This window comes from Saccopteryx leptura, chromosome 6 (genome assembly GCF_036850995.1).
Source record: "Saccopteryx leptura isolate mSacLep1 chromosome 6, mSacLep1_pri_phased_curated, whole genome shotgun sequence".
NCBI lineage: Eukaryota > Metazoa > Chordata > Mammalia > Chiroptera > Emballonuridae > Saccopteryx > Saccopteryx leptura.
Window position 1 is genome coordinate 147,450,357 of NC_089508.1, and position 6,411 is coordinate 147,456,767.

At 38.5% G+C, this 6,411-nt stretch overlaps 1 pseudogene; it reads right to left on the minus strand.

Annotated features, from left to right (window-relative positions):
* Nucleotides 1–1,232: 1,232 nt before the first annotated feature.
* On the minus strand, nt 1,233–2,516 carry LOC136376779 (zinc finger and BTB domain-containing protein 44-like; annotated as a pseudogene).
* Between the last annotated feature and the right edge of the window lie 3,895 nt (nt 2,517–6,411).

Here is a 6,411-nt window from a genome sequence, read left to right on the forward strand (position 1 = left end):
AAAAAAAAGTTTATCAGAGAATTATTTATTTTGTGCAGAAGAGAACAGTAAAAACATTCCCAACTATACAGAAGTCTACATATAAAATACAGACTATCTCCAATATTTTCCTTTATATAGTATCATGATCATAGATGCAAGAGAAAAAAATTGCTGATGGGGCAAAAGGAAAGCTGATTTAGGCAGTGACTAATTAGTCAGACATTCACCTTCAAAACCAGGTAAACAACAATTTTATCCAGAAAAGCAGTATTAAAGAGTTCCTGTGAAACTGGGATTTACATACTACATTTTCCATTCCTAATCATTTCATGCATAGGTTGACCATTCTCAATCAAGGTTTTTTACTTTCTTTTGTAGAAGGAAGATAAGGTTATTAGGAGGACAGGTACTATAAAGGTACAGGGAATGCTTATTCCAATATCAAATTTTCACCATGGAAAATCAGAACAGAAATGACAAGTCTTAAAAAAAAGTATGTTGGATATTCTTAGTATTTATCTTACTACTTTTTAAGAAAGTTGCAATAGATACCTCTCAAAATAACAAGCTTTATAAAATACTGCACATTGTCTAGGAGTAAACATCTATTCAGGCCATCTATCAAGTCTTTTTAGTGATTTGTTCTGGTGTACCCTTTCATCCCAGGAAGGTCAGTATTCATCTGATTCTTCTTCTCCTAATGATCTGTTATTAGCCTACTTTTAACAATGGAAGAAGAAATTGATATGTTTTAAGTCAACAGGTTCTCCAAAGTCTCATAGTTTGCATGTTTAAACATCATGTTACTGTGCACTTACAGAAGCAATCTCCCAGTCATAAAAAATAAAACAAGTGCAAGTCTAACAAAATAACATGGGACATTCTTTCCCAAACCATTATGTTGTTTTAAAATGTTAATTTAAATAAACAACACCAAGCACAGGCACCTTACAAAAAATAAAATGAAGCCAAACCATGAAATGACTCAATAGTTACAGAAGACAGCTCCGGTTTGGGGGGTCATCTCTGGCTGCCTCAGCACAAACAGGGTCCTTAGGTGCTCTGGCATTTCTTCCTGCTTTCCTGTCAGCCCACCAAGACAGCCAAGGGAAAAGTGCTTTCACAGTTCTGGGCTGAGGAGACCTGTGAAATCACAGGCTTTTGGACAGAGGAGTTGCTCTCAAAGCTGTGTTCCCCAAGATCATATTGAACAAGGGTCTCTTCTTGTTTGTGGTGTAAATAGTCTGGTCCTAGGAAACAACTTCATAATTCAAGTGATGTATCTTTAGTGGTAAGCCCTGTGAACTTTTTTCCACAGCGGTCACACTGAAATGGTTTAATTCCTGAATGGATGAGCATGTGCTGTCTTAGGTTCTGAATATGGGTGAATCACACCCCACAAGTTGGACACTGAACAGGTCTGTCCAGACCATTTGGACTTGGCCATTCTGTACTGCTAGTAGAAGAGCAATGTAGAGAAGGTAGGTACTCTGAACATTTTCCAATCAATCATCTTCTGCATGAGCATTAGTGCTAGAACTATTTTGAAGTGAAGGTTACCCTTAGGTGACGCCTTCACTGGCTGAGTCTATGGAGACAGACTGCAGACTAATCAGAGGTCCTCTCAGATGTGCTCACTTCCTGGCACTGTCTGTTGGTCACTTAGTGAACTCAGAGATGCTCCGACAGGCTGGGATACTTCCTCATGAACCTCCCCATCACTTACGTTTCTACTTTGACCCTGACATCTTCTTCAGTACCCCGAGGCAAGGTAGTTTTTGTGTTCTCACAGTCACAAAATCAGCCATTCTTCCATCTATCTCACATGGGCCACGTAATTCTAAAGTTCAGATGTTTCCTGCCTGCTTAACCTTATCAGGCGGGATCCTTCAATCAATTTCAAAAGGGAAGTCCAGGGAAAAGCTAAATACCTGGGGCAAGCTTGTGTGTGTGCTGACTTTACAGGCCTTCAGGAGACATAACAATGTAGCTTTTGCGCTTTGTCCAGGATTCAGGGACAGGAATGGTTCTTTCTAGCACACTGTGCTCTGAAGATACTGGTGAGAGGCTTCCATCTCCAGAAGTAAAACTGTACTTAAGAGTTATTTTGTTGTCCAGCATCTAGACCGTTTTCTGGGTTGCTGTTGAGTGCATCCACACAATGCCTGATTTCATGAACTCTGAGCAGGGGCTAGCAACACTAAGCATTTGCACGCAGCTGGCTGCAGCCAGAGCATCAATGATATTTCCTGTGTTCATTCACAGAGTGCTGAGTAGGCATGTTCTAGAAGGCATACAAAACCAGTCACTGTAGCACGATGCAAGTCCAACACATTCCTATTCTTATCCTCTGCTTGGTTTATAAGTTTGATGTGAAAACCAGCACTGCACACTGCTGGTGCCACCTTGTGTGCTGGAGAGGTTCTGTCCTGGACACAAATAATGACGTCACAAAGATGTCCATCATTTAGCAGCACGTTTAGCATTTGCTGGCTGTGGGAAGAAGAGCTATAATCCGATGTTTTCACACCCATCTTTTCCTGACTCTTCAAGGATGCAGATAAATCAGAGATAACCTGCAGGCAGCTCAGTGGGGGACCTAAGCCTGGTGCTCCTCCTCTGGCCAGGTTGAGGCAGTGAGATGGCAGCTGCTGGAACAGCATCCCTAAGCAGCTAGGTGGTGCCAGCTGCCTCTCTACTCCCAGGGACACTTCGGGGACAGGCTCAGACAGCCTAGGCCTACAAACAGCTGGTGGCTGGGGCATGACAGTGCACATCAGCAACTGCACGGTGGGAACAAGCAGGAAGCAGGGAGGGAGGATAGCATCCCTGGTACTCAGAAGAGCCAAAAGGAAGGAGTGAGTGAACATCTAATGGGTGGTTCCCAAAGACAAGCTGAGGTTTAGGAAGCATAGACAGGGCTCCCATTGTTCTGGGGGGGGGGGGTGTGTGCCATAAGGAGAAGGGCAGTGAGGAAAGGGAAAGGGGAGGTTGAAACCTTCCTCTTTTTTTTTAATTATAATTTTATTTTTTTAATGGGGCGACATCAATAAATCAGGTTACATATATTCAAAGATCAACAAGTCCAGGTTATCTTGTCTTTCAATTATGTTGCATACCCATTACCCAAAGTCAGATTGTCCTGTGTCACCTTCTATCTAGTTTTCTTTGTGCCCCTCCCCCTCCCCCTTTCCCTCTCCCTTTCCCCCCTCTCCTCCCCCTCCCCCCCCCCCCGTAACCACGACACTCTTATCAATGTCTCTTAGTTTCACTTTTATGTCCCAACTACGTATGGAATAATGCAGTTCCTGGTTTTTTCTGATTTACTTATTTCACTTCCTATAATGTTATCAAGATCCCACCATTTTGCTGTAAATGATCCGATGTCATCATTTCTTATGGCTGAGTAGTATTCCATAGTGTATATGTGCCACATCTTCTTTATTCAGTCGTCTATTGACGGGCTTTTTGGTTGTTTCCATGTCCTGGCCACTGTGAACAATGCTGCAATGAACATGGGGCTACATGTGTCTTTACGTATCAATGTTTCTGAGTTTTTGGGGTATATACCCAGTAGAGGGATTGCTGGGTCATAAGGTAGTTCTATTTGCAGGTTTTTGAGGAACCACCATACTTTCTTCCATAATGGTTGTACTACTTTACATTCCCACCAACAGTGTATGAGGGTTCCTTTTTCTCCACAGCCTCTCCAACATTTGCTATTACCTGTCTTGTTAATAATAGCTAATCTAACAGGTGTGAGATGGTATCCCATTGCAGTTTTGATTTGCATTTCTCTAATAACTAAAGAAGATGAGCATCTTTTCATATATCTGTTGGCCATTTGTACTTCCTCGTGGGAGAAGTGTCTGTTCATGTCCTCTTCCCATTTTTTTATTGGATTGTTTGTTTGTTTGTTGTTGAGTTTTATGAGTTCTTTGTATATTTTGGATATTAGGCCCTTATCTGAGCTGTTGTTTGAAAATATCATTTCCCATTTAGTTGGCTTTCTGTTTATTTTGTTATCAGTTTCTCTTGCTGAGCAAAAACTTCTTAGTCTGATGTAGTCCCATTCATTAATTTTTGCCTTCACTTCTCTTGCCATTGGAGTCAAATTTATAAAATGCTCTTTAAAACCCAGGTCCATGAGTTTAGTACCTATGTCTTCTTCTATGTACTTTATTGTTTCAGGTCTTATGTTTAGATCTTTGATCCATTTTGAGTTAATTTTAGTACAGGGGGACAAACTGTAGTCCAGTTTCATTCTTTTGCATGTGGCTTTCCAGTTTTCCCAGCACCATTTATTGAAGAGGCTTTCTTTTCTCCATTGTGTGTTCTTGGCCCCTTTATCAAAAATTATTTGACTATATATATGTGGTCTTATTTCTGGACTTTCTATTCTGTTCCACTGGTCTGAGTGTCTATTTTTCTGCCAATACCATGCTGTTTTGATTGTTGTGGCCCTATAATAGAGTTTGAAGTCAGGTATTGTAATGCCCCCAGCTTCATTCTTTTTCTTTAGGATTGCTTTGGCTATTCGGGGTTTTTTAAAGTTCCATATAAATCTGATGATTTTTTGCTCTATTTCTGTAAAAAATGTCATTGGAATTTTGATGGGAATTGCATTAAATTTGTATATTATTTTGGGTAATATAGCCATCTTGATTATATTTATTCTTCCTAACCAAGAACAAGGAATATTCTTCCATCTCATTATATCTTTCTCAATTTCTCTTAACAATGGTTTATAGTTTTCATTATATAAGTCCTTTACATTCTTTGTTATGTTTATTCCTAAGTATTTTATTTTTTTTGTTGCAATTGTGAAGGGGATTATTCTTTTGAGTTCGTTCTCAGTTGTTTCATTGTTGGCATATAGAAAGGCTATGGACTTTTGTATGTTAATTTTGTATCCTGAGACCTTACTGTATTGGCTTATTGTTTCTAGTAGTCTCTTTGTGAATTCTTTGGGGTTTTCGATGTATAGGATCATATCATCTGCAAAAAGTGATACCTTTATTTCTTCTTTTCCCATATGGATGCCTTTTATTTCTTTGTCTTGTCTGATTGCTCTGGCTAGAACCTCTAGTACCACATTAAATAAGAGTGGAGAGAGTGGACACCCCTGTCTTGTTCCTGATTTAAGGGGGAAAGCCTTCAGTTTTGTGCCATTTAATATGATGTTAGCTGATGGTTTATCATATATGGCCTTTATCATGTTGAGATACTTTCCTTCTATACCCATTTTGTTGAGAGTCTTAAACATAAAATTGTGTTGTATTTTATCAAAAGCCTTTTCTGCGTCTATTGATAAGATCATGTGGTTTTTGTTCTTTGTTTTGTTGATATGGTGTATTATGTTAACCATTTTACGTATGTTGAACCATCCTTGAGATTCTGGGATGAATCCCACTTGATCATGATGTATTATTTTTTTAATATGTTGTTGTATTCGATTTGCTAGTATTTTGTTTAGTATTTTAGCATCTGTATTCATTAGAGATATTGGTCTGTAGTTTTCTTTTTTTGTGCCATCTTTGCCTGGTTTTGGTATGAGGGTTACGTTGGCCTCATAAAATGTGTTTGTAAGTATTGCTTCTTCTTCAATTTTTTGGAAGACTTTGAGTAGAATAGGAACCAAGTCTTCTTTGAATGTTTGATAAAATTCGCTGGTATAGCCGTCAGGGCCTGGATTTTTATTTTGGGGGAGGTTTTTAATGGTTTTTTCTATTTCTTCTCTACTAATAGGTCTGTTTAGGCTTTCTGCTTCTTCTTGACTCAGTCTAGGAAGGTTGTATTGCTCTAGGAATTTATCCATTTCTTCTAGATTGTTGAATTTAGTGGCATAAAGTTTTTCATAGTATTCTACAATAATTCTTTGTATATCTACGGTGTCCGTGGTGATTTCTCCTCTTTCATTTTGGATTTTGTTTATATGAGTTCTTTCTCTTTTTTCCTAAGTAAGTCTTGCTAAGGGTTTGTCAATTTTGTTGATCTTTTCAAAGAACCAGCTCCTTGTTCTATTAATTTTTTTTTTTAGTTTTTCTGTTCTCTATTTCATTTATTTCTGCTCTGATTTTTATTATCTCCTTTCTTCTGCTGGTTTTGGGTTGTCTTTGTTCTTCTTTTTCTAGTTCCTTAAGGTGTGAAGTTAAGTGGTTCACTTGGGCTCTCTCTTGTTTGTTCATATATGCCTGAAGTGATATGAACTTCCCTCTTATCACTGCTTTTGCTGCATCCCATAGATTCTGATATGTCGTATTGTCATTTTCATTAGTCTGTATATATCTTTTGATCTCTGCACTTATTTCTTCTTTGACCCATTCATTTTTTAAAAGTATGTTGTTTAGTTTCCACATTTTTGTGGGATTTTTTTCCTCTTTTTTGCAGTTGAATTCTAGTTTCAAGGCTTTATGATCAGAAAATATG